The sequence below is a fragment of the Malus domestica genome, chromosome 02, assembly GCF_042453785.1.
Source record: "Malus domestica chromosome 02, GDT2T_hap1".
In the NCBI taxonomy this organism is placed as follows: domain Eukaryota; kingdom Viridiplantae; phylum Streptophyta; class Magnoliopsida; order Rosales; family Rosaceae; genus Malus; species Malus domestica.
Genome location: NC_091662.1, coordinates 27,989,732 through 28,003,983, shown reverse-complemented (window position 1 = coordinate 28,003,983; position 14,252 = coordinate 27,989,732).

Genomic DNA, 14,252 nt, shown 5'->3' with positions numbered 1-14,252 from the left:
GTTAAAGCATCAATGATTTGCTGAATCACAGTGGTTGCACTTCCTGTGATGATAATATCATCGACATATAGCAATAAGATCACAATATTGGCACCAACAGTTTTCACAAATAAGGAGGAATCAGAATAGGTGTTATGGAAGCCCAACTTAGGCAGAAAAGAAGTAAACCTGTCATTCCATGCCCTCGGGACCTGTTTTAAGCCATATAGGGATTTATGCAATTGACATACCAAAGTGGGATTCTAGGGATCCTCAAAGCCAGGTGGCTGATCCATATACACCTCCTCCTGTAAGATTCCATGGAGAAACGCATTCTTGACATCTAGTTGCCGAAGTGACCAATTAAATTGAGCAGCAAGTGCTAAAACAATCCTCACTGTGGTGGGTTTAACAACTGGACTAAAGGTCTCACTGTAATCCAGCCCAGGTTCTTGACTAAATCCCTTGGCAACCAATCGAGCTTTATGTCGTGCAATTGAACCATCTGAATGTCTCTTGAGTTTGAAAATCCATTTACACCCTACTAAATTCTTGTTTGCAGGTAAAGGAACTAAACTCCATGTTCCTTGAGTATGCAAAGCACTGATCTCTTCCTTCATTGCTTGAAACCACACAGGACTTTTGAGAGCAAATTTGTATGTTTTGGGTTCACACATAGACAAATCAGCATCCATGGAAGTAGCAAGGGCAGACAAAAGAACCTTCTTTTTGCTGATACCACTTTTACTCCTAGTCTGCATAGGATGTATATTCAATGAGGGAATGGAAGGAACCACTTGTAGTGTAACAGGACTATGTTCAAGTACCACAGGGATGTGATCAGTGGTTGAAACTGCACCAGTAATGGACTGAGGAGAGGGTGGTGGATCAAGAAAAGGAGAAGTGGTTGGTGAGAATGATGAAGACCCGGGAGCAGAAGGGGAATGTAATGGAGACTCAGGAGAAATGGGAGTATGAGAGGAGGGTATAGTGACTATAGGCTGTGAGGGGACTACAGGAAGAGATGACAGATCAGTAATGTGAACAGAAGTGGTAGATTGTGGTGTGGTGGCTCGGGACAACAAGTCATTATAAGGAAACTCATGTTCACTAAACACCACATGTCTAGACACAAAGAATTTATGTGTAGAAACTGCAAAACATATGAAGCCCTTGAATTTGGATGCATATCCCAAAAACACACATTTTGTAGTCTTAGCTTGAAGTTTGGTAGCATTGTAAGGTCTTAAGAAAGGATAACAAGCACAACCAAATGTTCGCAAGTGATGAATCACTGGAACAACACCATATAAGGCTTCAAAAGGAGACTGGTTATGTAGAATGGGAGTAGGCATTCTATTAATGTGATAAATGGCAGTTTGACATGCAAAGGACCAAAACTGTGAAGGCAGTTTAGCTGTTTGCAACAAAGTAATTGTGGTTTCAATAACGTGTCTGTGTTTACGTTCAGCCATCCCATTTTGTTCAGGGGTATAAGGACAGGATTTTTGATGAGAAATGCCCTTTTGGAGAAGAAAAGATTGAAGTGACTTGCTAATGTACTCACCACCACCATCACTTTGCAAAATTTTAATGTTTGCAGAGAATTGAGTGAGAACATAAGCATGAAAAGCAATAAAAGTGTCACAAAGATCGGATTTATTAATCAATGGGAAAATCCAGGAATACCGGGTACATTCATCAATGAAGGTGACATAGTACCGATATCCATCCACAGATTTACACGGTACAGGACCCCAAAGATCACTATGCACTACATCAAAAGGAGTTACAGATTTATTGACACTTAATGCAAAGGGAAGTTTACAGAATTTACCCTCAAGACAACTAGGACACAGAACCGGATTTGGGTCTTTTGCAAAAGCAACTTTGGACTTATGCAACATAAGAGAGACAACTGAATTAGATGGATGTCCTAATCTATTGTGCCAGGTAGTAGAAGTAACCAACTGACCAAGGAGGGCTTTATTTGAAGCAATGCTTTGAGAACCGGCAGGTGACACATTGGCTAGAGATGAGAGTGGGTAGAGTCCATTACTGCACAATCCTTTATAGAGTACCCTCCCTGTGGCCTTGTCCTGGATCCAAAAACAGAAGGCATCAAAGATAAGCCAACAATTATTATCCAAACAGATGCGATGGACAGATAGAAGATTCTGTGTTAATTTGGGAACATATAACACAGAATTCAATTTTATAGGATGGAGAGATGGTTTTATAACAATACTACCAATGTGAGATACAGGCAAACCTTTACCATTGGCAGTTTGTATGACTTCATTAGTGGGATAGGGTGAAGCTAGAGACAGATTGGAGAGATCAGCAGTCATGTGATTCGTTGCGCCAGAATCAGTTATCCAAACTTGGGAATGAGATGAAGATGCTGCTGGAGGAGAGGGGTGTGGCACCATAGTATGAAAAGCCTGCATTGGTGCCTGAGACTGAATTTGTTGTGGAGCAGGAAACTGTGATGAATACCCGTGCTGTGGATAAGAAGACTGCTGAGAATATGGATGCCCTGGTTGTGGATAAGAACCATTGCCAGCACCAATATAGTTGGGACCCTTGTCATTGTAAAAACAGAACCATGTACTGTGATTAAACCTGCCACAAATCTGACATCGGGATTTCGCAGAAGAATTGGATGGACATAAAGGCGCAGAATGACCATCACAGTTGCAAAGTTGACATGATAGGAGGGGTGGAGCAGAAGGAGGGGAGTGCTGCTGATGAGGAAAAGAACCAAGAACACCAGGACTTGGATTTTGGAGAACATGAGTTTGAGTAGGAAGATATGGCTTGGATGAAAAAGTCCTGTTATTTTGATGAAACCGGCCCTTCCCCTTGTTTTTGGGAGCATTGAACTGCTTGAAACCACCAGCTACAAAATTGGATTGAGTAGGTGCTCTCGGAGGTAAAGTATGGGCAACCATTGCAGTCATAAAGGGTGCATTAACAGTGGATTCCAGAATAGCTTCTTCAGCAAGTAATTGTGTCCTAAACTCCTTCAGAGATATAACATTCTCACGTCCCCTTATTACTGTTCTGAATGTATTATACTCTGGTGGCAAACCATTCAACGCAAGAATGACAATATCTTCATCAACAAAATACACCCCAGCAGCTGAAAGATAATCTCTGGCCTCTTTGATTTTCTGTAAATATTGAGCAACAGAATCAGATCCCTTTTTAATGGTTTGAAGATTAGACTTCATCTGAAATATGCTAGTCTTGGAGACTGTGGAGAATTGTTCTTGCAATCGAATCCAGAGATCCCGAGAGCTTGTACTACCAATAGCACACGACAGAGCCATTGGACTCAAAGAAGCAGTAAGTAACTGCATCAGGGCTTTATCATGCATCATCCAAATCAAATACTCATCACTAGCAGAAGAAGTTGTTGAATTTGAGGAATTAACACCAGAATCTCCAGATTGTGAGGAATGTCGAGGAGGACAGGGATGCGTGCCGTCGACAAACCCTAGAATTCCATTACTCTCAAGCAGTAATTGCATTTGAAAATGCCAAGTGAGATAATTCGAATCATCCAACTTCACATTCACAGATGTAGAAATCGATGAAACTAGAGCAGTGATTGGAGATTGAAGAAGCTGAAGTTGAGAAGCTGTTACCATCGTTGCCGAAACTCACTGAGACAATGTATCAAACACCTGGAGTGCAATATTAGAAGAAGACGAAGACGCAACCAGATCGTAGTTGCAGAGCACCCGGAAACAATAAACCCTAGAAAGCAGAGAAGACGAAGTCAAAGCAATCAAGAAATGCGTGCAAGAAGCAAGAATTCAGAGGAAGACGAAGTGTTGGAGCTGCAGAAGACTCGGATCGAAGAAGCTGATCAAGCTCTAATGGCGAGTGATACCATATTAACCTACAGAAATGTAGTGAGAGGAAGAAGAGATTCAAGCAATTTAGAGAGAGAAGTAGAAACCAAACACTTTCAGTATATTACTTTTCTTACTTACTAAGCAATCCCACATACAACAGTATTTATACCCTTCTCAATATTCTAAACAAACTGCCTAACTAACTTTCTAACTAACTCTCTAATCTGCATACAAGTGGCAGTATCTCAGCCACACAATATATGTCTATCAATTATTACCCTTAAATTAGGCATATCTTTGTCGAGTTGAAATTTTCAGGTACCCATGGGATTCTTCGATTCTATGAAACCATCATGACTACTAGTGCACCACAAATGAATGGCATATAAAATAGGTTGCGATGTGAGACACACTGTATATAAGTAGCCAGCACCAAGCCATATACAATAGCAGAATTACATGTACAATATTGAAACTTTATCCAACATAGGATAACATTCTGCTTTATCCAACATAACACAAATATTTTAAAATATAAAAAATAAAAAAAAATAAAAAATTCTAGCGCAGCACCTTAAAACAATATTTGATTATCTAGATATTTCCTAATACAATTAAATACACATCTCAGGGTTTAACTCAATGCATGCTTGTTCCTAGGTATATGAATATGAGTATTTAATTTCTAACAAGCCTGTTATAACACACTAGCCTTGCACATGGATGATAAACTCCAAATATATATTCAATTAAAAGATATAAAAGAGGGGGCCAACTTTTAAGGAAAGGATGAGATGAACTAGGACATGAATGATCAGGATGAGATGAAGGGTACTTCTAATTGTCTTTCTTGTTATAGACAGATCCAAATTATGAGAGGAAAGAAGAAAAAAACAATCCAGAGTTTCTATTGAGTATTTTATTATCTTTGATAGTATGTCTACTTATACATGAATGAAAACATTATGAGGATTTACATTACAATTTGTAATGAAATACCAGAAAAATAAGATCATAGACTAGGGTGCCAATTGATCCCATATTCACTGTTCTGCCGTGTGAAAATACTACATTGTGTCTACCTATGTTAGATCTCGTAAGCAAGAGATATTGAGAGAGAGGGAGAGGTCTTGATCTATATTTCTATCGACTTTTATTAATCACTTTTTTTTTATCCCTTCACTAAGAATGTAAGCTTTTGTTGTATCCACTAGTGTATATACTTTAAATTGATGATCGGGTTTGTTTATCGTATTCTTCTAGGTTGAAGAGTTTGTAGAAAATCAACAAAATCAGAGTTTGGCTATTAAATTGTGATTTTTCGTTTCTAACCATTGGATGATTTTGTCCCATTACCTAATCTCCAAGAGTTCTTTTGGGTGATTTTTGGCATAGAAGATCTCGAAATATATGCAAACATGTTTGACGGTTGGATCGTGGAAACTAGTTTCGTAGAATGTGTGTCCCATCAAATGAATGGATTCCAAAACAAAGTTTTTGTTGTATCCACTCGTATAAATATTTTAAACTAACCATCGGGTTCGTTAATTGTATTCTTCTAGGTTTGAGGATTTTATTTGTAAAAAATCAACAAAATTGGAGTTATAAAATGACCGTTAAATCATAATTTTTCGTTTAGAACCGTCAAATGATTTTTTTCCCTTCACCAAATTTCCGAACATTTTCTTTAGGTGATTTTTGGCGTAGGAGATCTTGAAGTATATGCAAACACGTTTGACGACTGAATAGAGCTACAAAATGGAGTAAGAAGCGGTGTTATATCCCTTCCAACTACTAGTTCAAATGTTACTATTACAAATCTTATAGATGCGTGCCAAAAACCCCCACAATTGGCTACCACGCTCCTTCATCTTATCACACTTACTCCCTTGATTTTTACCACCAACACTACTCTCAAGACCTCCATAATTGAAGCAAATAGTAGGCGTAGTTTGATATAGAATTTCGTCGGAAAAGGTTGGTCGCCCTAAAATGTAATTACGCCTAAGACCTAATTAAGCCTTTACGAGGCAGAGTGAACTAGTGAGCCAACAAACCATTTTGTCATCACACAAACCTTCAGATATAATTACGCGCCATTTTATTTCTCTTGGTGCAAAAAACTTGCCTGACAAATATTACATTGCCCTACGACTGTGTTTTGTCTTGTAAAGGGTTTGAATAAATCCTAAATGTTGACCAGTTTTGCCCTACTAACTGAAAAATTCGTCGAGTAAAATGCCTTTACCCAACAAAATATGATTTGTCGGGTAAAATTTGTAGAGCAAGCTATATTTTCTGGTAGTGTGTTTCTTCTTATGCTACGTCGTTGCCACACCAAAAAATATTAAGAAAATTAATGAAAAATGCTTTTAAACTTTGCATTTTAACAAAAAAATCATCTAATAACTTTATTTAATGATAAAAACAAAAAAAAAACATAAAATATAAACATGTGTGCCCAGCGCTTCCCACAACCCCCTCCCTTCACCCCCCCCCCCATATATAATTAAATAAGAAAAAGTACATGAAAACACACACACACACACACACACACACATATATATTATGTATGAATTAGCTAACTGTAACAAGGATGATACCCATTTTTCGGCATTTTACAAAGCAAGATAACACAAACACACGTTTGGTACTATAATCTCGTAAGGTATATTTTCATGTATATAATAAATAATATATAAAAGTGATATATGTAGATTTTACTTGTACCTACTTAAGGCAAAAGAAATAATATACATATATATACAGTGTAGTACCATTAAATTTCATAAATAGTGTAGTACCGTTAAGTTTTATAAACAGTGTAGCACCGTTAAGCTTCATAAACAGTGTAGTAAGTTTCATAAATAGTGTAGTACCGTTAAGTTTCATAAATATTGTAGTACCATTAAGTTTCATAAACAATGTAGTATCGTTAAGTTTCACAAACAGTGTGGTACCATTAATTTTCATAAACGGTGTAGTCAATTTCATAAACAGTGTAGTAAGTTTCTTAAACAGTATGTGTGAGGATGCACGGGTCTCGTGCATCAAATTTTTTAATATTAAAATGATGTCTTTTTTATTAAAATTTAAGTTCTTTTGTCATTTTTATTAAAATTTAAGATTTTTTCATTAAAATTTAAGTTTTTTTTCATTAAATAAAGTTATAACATGATTTTTTTTATTAAAATAAACTAAGCTCAAAACTATTTCATGAAAGTTCCCAAAAATATTTTATTAGCCATGGCACTTTTGTATACAATTATAGACGAATAAACAACAAACTCCCAAACAAGAAAGACATATATGTTGTAGGCCTATTTAATTGAGCGATCTAAGGTTTAGAGAGAGAGAGGGAGGCCGGCCACTTTAGAGAGAAGATAGATTGATTTAATTGTGAGGTGTGTTTGATTCACCCCATTGTGCCTTTATTTATAGTAGTTGGAAGGGTAAATACCTTTCCCTTTATGATTACAACATTTAATAGGTAATCTAATCCTAATAGGAATATATAATACTTTCCCATATTCTCTAGGATTTACACAATCACATACCTATTCTAAATAGAACTGCAACACTCCCCCTTGAGTGTGTAAATACTCAACAAACCATCGCATCAGATCTTCAGCAGAGAAGGTAGAATAGTTGATGAAGTCATCGGCACAACGGGTCATCACGAGTCTCAAATTTAATTTGAAGTATGCATTTGTAAAAACTCACGATAAACCTCGCTATGGTAAAACCCAAGGAATGGGGAAAACCCATAGACTAAGGAGAAAAGTAAGAAAATATGCATAATGTCTAAAACAATCGTCAAACTGGACGAATGTAGTGAACTTAACGGAGTATGATCATCCCAGAATGGGTGCCTCGTTAAAACTTAGTTAGGTAGCAAAAATCCAGTGGGAAAAATGCTCATAATCGTAAGGAAAAAGAGTACATTAAGATCATGTGAGTATGCTTCTAGATACTCCCCCTGAGTTAGACATAACTTCTTAAATAAGAGAACTACAAGCGATTTAATTTTGATAATTTACGCATACCGATTCCTTGGACGAGCTTCTGAAATATAGACTTTGGTAATGACTTGGTGAAGAGATCAGCCAGGTTGTCCTGGGAACAGATTTGCTTGACTTCAATGTTCTGATGCTGCTGCTGCTGGTATGAGTAAAAGAACTTTGGCGCTATGTGCTTGGTGTTGTCTCCCTTGATGTATCCCTTCTTTAACTGCTCGATACATGCTGCATTGTCTTCAAAGATCGTCATAGGAAGGTCAACGACTGATGTAAGACCACTAGTGCTTCGAATGTGTCCTATTACTTCTCTCAGCCAAAAGCATTCACGCGATGCTTCATGCAGGGCGAGAATCTCAGCATGGTTAGACGAAGTCGCAACTAGCGTTTGCTTGGTAGACCTCCAAGAAATAGCAGTGTCTCCAACGGTAAAGACATAAACCGTTTGAGAACGTGCTCTATATGGGTCAGACAGATATTTAGCATCTGCGTAACCAACAAGGCGAGAATCAATCCTAGATCCATAAGGGGCGGCAACACTAGGAGATTTGTGGGTATAGAACAAGCCCAAATCCGTAGTACCCTTGAGGTAGCGGAAAATGTCTTTGACACCATTCCAGTGCCTGCGTGTAGGCGCATTGTTGTATCTAGCCAATAGATTCACAGCGAAGGAGATGTGGGGTCTAGTGCACTGAGCCAAGTACAATAAAGCACCAATTGCACTTAGGTAAGGAACTTCAGGTTCCAAAATCTCTTCCTCATCCTCATTTGGACGGAAGGGATCTCGTTTAGCATCTAGAGTCCGAACGATCATGGGTATGCTCGAAGGCTTAGTTTTATCCTCATTAAAGCGACGTAACACCTTTTGGGTGTAGTTCGATTGATGTACTAAGATTCCATCTGAACAATGCTTGATCTCCAGGCCGAGGCAATATCGAGTTTTCCCAAGATCCTTCATCTCAAATTCCGATTTCAAGTGTGCAACAATTTCCTCAAGCTCTTCGGGAGTACCAATAAGGTTCATGTCATCGACATAAACTGCAACAATTGCAAATCCAGAATGTGACTTCTTTATGAACACGCATGGGCATAGTTCGTTGTTCACATAGCCCTGACTTGTCAAATATTCACTCAGACGGTTATACCACATCGGCCCGGATTGTTTCAATCCATAGAGTGACCTCCTCAACCTAATTGAGAGAGTGTTCCGTGGTCTAGAACTATTTGAGCCAGTCAATGGAAGTCCTTCTGGAACTTTCATGTATATTTCCGTATCTAGAACCCCATAGAGATACGCGGTTACCACGTCCATAAGCTGCATATTCAGTTTTTTGGAAACTACCAAACTGATAAGGTAGCGGAACGTTATAACGTCCATTACGGGGGAATATGTCTCCTCGTAATCAATTCAAGGGCGTTGAGAGAAGCCTTGCGCTACGAGGCGTGCTTTGTATTGCACTATTTCATTCTTCTCATTACACTTCCTCACGAAAACCCACTTGTAGCCAACAGACTTCCCGCATGGTGGTGTAGGGACGACAGGTCCAAACACTTTACGTTTCACGAGCGAATCAAGTTCAACCTGGATTGCTTGTTTCCAATTTGACCAATCGCTTTTACGTCGGCATTCATCGATGGAACGTGGTTCAATGTCATCAATAAGCATGATGTCAGTAGCTACTGAGTACGAGAATGCGTCGTCGACGATCATCTCATTCCTATTCCAAACCTCATCCAATACTGTGTAATAGACCGAAATCTCGCGATTCTCGGGAGGTGGATATGTTTCATCTGAAGCATCACCGTAATCTAGAATAACCTCATGCGTTGGAACGAATGAGTCAGCAATGGTCGGATTCGAACTAGGGTCACTAGTTGGTGCCATTTTCCTCTTCCGGGGTTGTTAATCCTTTGAACCCGGGGTCTGCCACGCTTCAGGGTCGGAGCAGATGATTGGCTAGCCGCCAATGTACCATGCTGTGTGAAGGGTGCGGCCTCCCTACCTTCGGGGACGGCTCGGCCTTCCCAGACGGGCTGTTGATGTACACGGGGTACATCTATCCTTGCAGGTGTGTTTGCAGGGGGTATATGTGATCTTGTCACCTTTGCTAGATCATTAAAAGCATCGGGCATGCTTTGAGCAATGCTCTGAAGATCTATAATTCGTCGCACCTCAGTTTCAGACTGGGCAGTGTGGGGATCTGAAGGAGACATAGTGGGAGCATACCACTATAATTCACGGCGTTCTACAGGAACGTTAGCATGCTTATCTCTCCCTAACGAAGGGAAGACTGTCTCATCAAAGTGACAATCCGTAAAACGTGCGGTAAAGAGATCTCCTGTCAAGGGTTTTAAGTATTGAACAATTGATGGTGAATCATAACCGACATAGATTCTCATTTTTCTCTGAGGACCCATTTTGGTACGTAGCGGTACGTAGCGGCGGCGCTATTGGCACATAAATGGCGCACCCAAACACCCGTAAATGCGAGACGTCAGGCTCGTATCCAGTGACCAACTGTAACAATGAATGTGGTTGGGTAGCGATGGGCCTCAGGCGGACCAACATAGCTGCGTGCAATATTGCATAGCCCCAGGCAGATACTGGCAATTTGGTTCTCATAACCAAAGTCTGAGCTATCAATTGAAGACGCTTTATGAAAGCTTCTGCCAGGCCATTTTAGGTGTGAACATGGGGCACAGGATGTTCCACATTAATCCCTACTGACATGCAATAATCATCAAAAGTTTGTGACGTAAACTCTCCAGCATTATCCAGTCGAATCGACTTAATCGGATAATCAGGGTGGTGAGCCCTTAGCTTAATGATTTGAGCTAGGAGTTTAGCAAACGCGGTATTGCGTGTGGACAACAAGCGAACATGTGACCATCTTGTCGATGCATCAACCAACACCATAAAGTATCTAAATGGTCCGCATGTTGGTTGGATAGGTCCACAAATGTCCCTTTGAATCCCCTGAAGAAATTTAGAAGGGTCTTGATTAATCTTTGTATGGAAGGGTTGAGTATTCAACTTCCCTAAAGAACACGCTATGCATGGCGGGACTCCAATGTGTGGATGTAACTTATGCCCGTGTGAAGATTTGAGGATACAGCGCATCATGTCACGTCCAGGATGTCCCAAACGGTCATGCCAAAGCAACAAAGTGTCCTGAAACGCAGGCATAGGGCTGGCCACACTGTGGGCCTCTATGCTGCGAATGGTTGTGATGTACAACCCACTCGGCAGACGTTCCAACTTCTCGTGAATATGCTTCTGGCCATATTCGTATGAAGTGATACAAAGAAATTCAAAACCATGGTCTTCAGTGGTTTCAAGATGATATTTATTATCTCGAATATCTCTAAACCTCAGCAACGTTCCCCGGAACGTGGAGAATAGAGTGCCTCCTTAATGGTCAAGATGGTACCATTAGACAACATGATACGTGCCTTTCCGTATCCTTTAATCAGGTTGGATGAGCCTGAGAGAGTTGTCAAATGAGCTTTCTTGGGTATGAAGTTAGTAAAATAGTGTTGTTCACGTAAAATGGTATGCGTAGTTGCACTATCTGCCAGACAACTAACTTTCCCACTAGACATACCTAGAAATAAATTGATTGAATTGGTCACATGCTTAAATATAAGTCCATTCATTCAATTAAGCAATTCGAGAAAATAATATCCATTCTAATAACAATCCATAATTCAAAACAAACCAAAACCAAACAAATGATTCTAAATACATAGAAAAATTGTTCAAAATTAAACCATAAACCTAGCAAAATAGGGGGGTAGGGGCCGGCCACTCTTAGTGGGTTCGGCCACTAGGTATGCCCTAAAACATGTCTAATTTAGACATCCATAGGTGTTGATGCCTCCTGGAAGTCTGATATCTCCATTGATGTGGTTGCATCGTCCGGATGATCCACATGTGCAAAGTTAGACTCACAACGGGAATGATACTTGGCAATAGCCTCAGGGGAAGCTTGGCATACGCGTGACCAATGATCATTTGATCCACAGCGATAGCACATATCCAGTTCAGTAGAAACGGCCTGAACGGGAGCTTTGCCCTTGTTCTTGAAGTTTGGGACTTTAGGTGCGAGGGGTGGACGCTGCTGGGTCGCAATTCTTCCCTTAGATGCGGCATTCTGTTGACCTTGGGCTCGTGGTTAGGCTTGCATCCCATTTCCAAGGCCACGACGGTTCTTTCGTCGTTTATGGCTGCTAAAATTGGTCACATACACTTCAGGCGCAGCGTTCGAGCTAGTGGGTCGAGCTTGATGATTCCTCATCAAAAGCTGGTTCTGCTTTTCAGCAAGAAGTAAAACAGAGATCAAATTCGAAAACTTGGTGAATATATGTGCCCTCAGCGAGATACTCAGTCTGCAATGCATCATGGATGTGTCTTCGAATGAAGATCATTGCAGTAGCCTTCTGAGCTTCGTCGACAAGTTTTTCGGCAATAGGTGTCTCAATGGTGGCTATAATACCCTTTGCAGTGAGATGGAGCTTCACGTCTTGAACCCACTTTAGATAATTTCTTCCAGAGACTTCGAGAACGGAGAAATCGAGCTTGTTCAAGTTCGACATGTCCCTAAAATAGAGGGAAAAAACATGATTTAGTCATATGGTAAGCCATAGACATATATTGTAGAACATACAGGTTCTATAGACATGTATTAGTTTAATTTATGCATGAAAACTTCAGGTTTCATGTGGTATGTTTTGAATGAAAACTTTAGGTTTCAAAGGCACTAATTTTGAAACTACAGGTTCAAATTAGTTTTATGAACGATTAGTTCATAATGAGAGGTTCCTGCAAGAAACACATAATGCAATATACTAAGTGTAGTGGATTTGAGTTGGCTTCGGGAACTCAAGTGTGAGAGCTTCGGTACTACGAAAGTATGTGACGGTTCAAAGTATAAAAATAAATTATTGAATCGTTAATGTTCAAAAGTGATCTTCAGGTCAATAATTTTGGATTCATTATCAGATTAGTGGACTGCAGTTCACTTTTAATTAATTCAATAAATCGGGCCATACAGGGTCGATTGTAGAAGCAAAATAATATTAACATACTGGTTAAATTATTTAAAATGCTAAAATAATAACTTGTGGGTGGAAAAATGCCCCAACATATTTTGGGCATGGGTGTCGTGGGTAAGGGAAGGCACGGGGTGCCTTGAGTAAAAACGGCAGGGCCTAACAGGGCCTAGGGTATGGCTGCAGGCCACGGGAGGGACAAAACCCCCAGCCGTAGCTAGTTTAGGTGTTTTGGTCCAAGGGGTCACGGGGGCAAGCCCAAAGCTTGCGGGTTGGTCACGCAGGGAGCCCAACGAAGCTAGGGTCTTGATTTTGTGGCGCAAGAAGCCCATCCTAAGGGCTAGCTTTGTGTGCCTTGTGTGCATAAGGCGCCCAGCCGAGGGCTGACAGGTTTTTTATGCAGGCCGAGAGAGGCCATGGGCTGCAGGCCCAGCAAAGAAACCAAAATCAGGCCGAAGCCTGTTTTCCTTTTTGGCACAGGGATGGTGCGATGCACCAAATCCCATTCCCCCCTTTTTTTTTCAATTCCCTTTAGGTTTTAGGAAAAACCTAATATGCTTCTAATTTAATTTTATACATTGACTCACAAATTCCACATAACAATTTAATTGTGCGATGCATGAAACAAATATATATAGTGACAAATATATGAACATATACAATATATATATCAGAAGGAAAATATAAACATAGGGGGTTCATGCATCATGGGGAATGTTTTCATGCTTCATGGGTCGTTTCAAATATCTTCCTTTATTTTAAGCGTACCTGAGCAGCAGAAAACGAATAAGCCTTTGAATGTGGTGGATGATAGCCTCCTCCTACGATGCTTAAGTTCCTCAGCTTCTGGCAAGAGCGTGCTGATAACGTGTTGTAGGCCTATTTAATTGAGCGATCTAAGATTTAGAGAGAGAGAGAGGGAGGCCGGCCACTTTAGAGAGAAGAGAGATTGATTTAATTGTGAGGTGTGTTTAATTCACCCTATTGTGCCTTTATTTATAGTAGTTGGAAGGGTAAATACCTTTCCCTTTATGATTACAACATTTAATAGGTAATCTAATCCTAATAGGAATATATAATACTTTCCCATATTCTCTAGGATTTACACAATCACATTCCTATTCTAAATAGAACTACAACAATATATATATATATATATATATATATATATATAAACAATTCATCATGATCCACAAATCTCAAGTTTTTAACTTTTACAATGTTGATTCAAAACTTTCCTTGTTATGAACCATTTAAATCTGTCATTTGTTAAATGCCGATTTGTCTCAATACTAAGTACTTAGATGCCCAACAAAAATATTGATGCGATTTTTTTTTT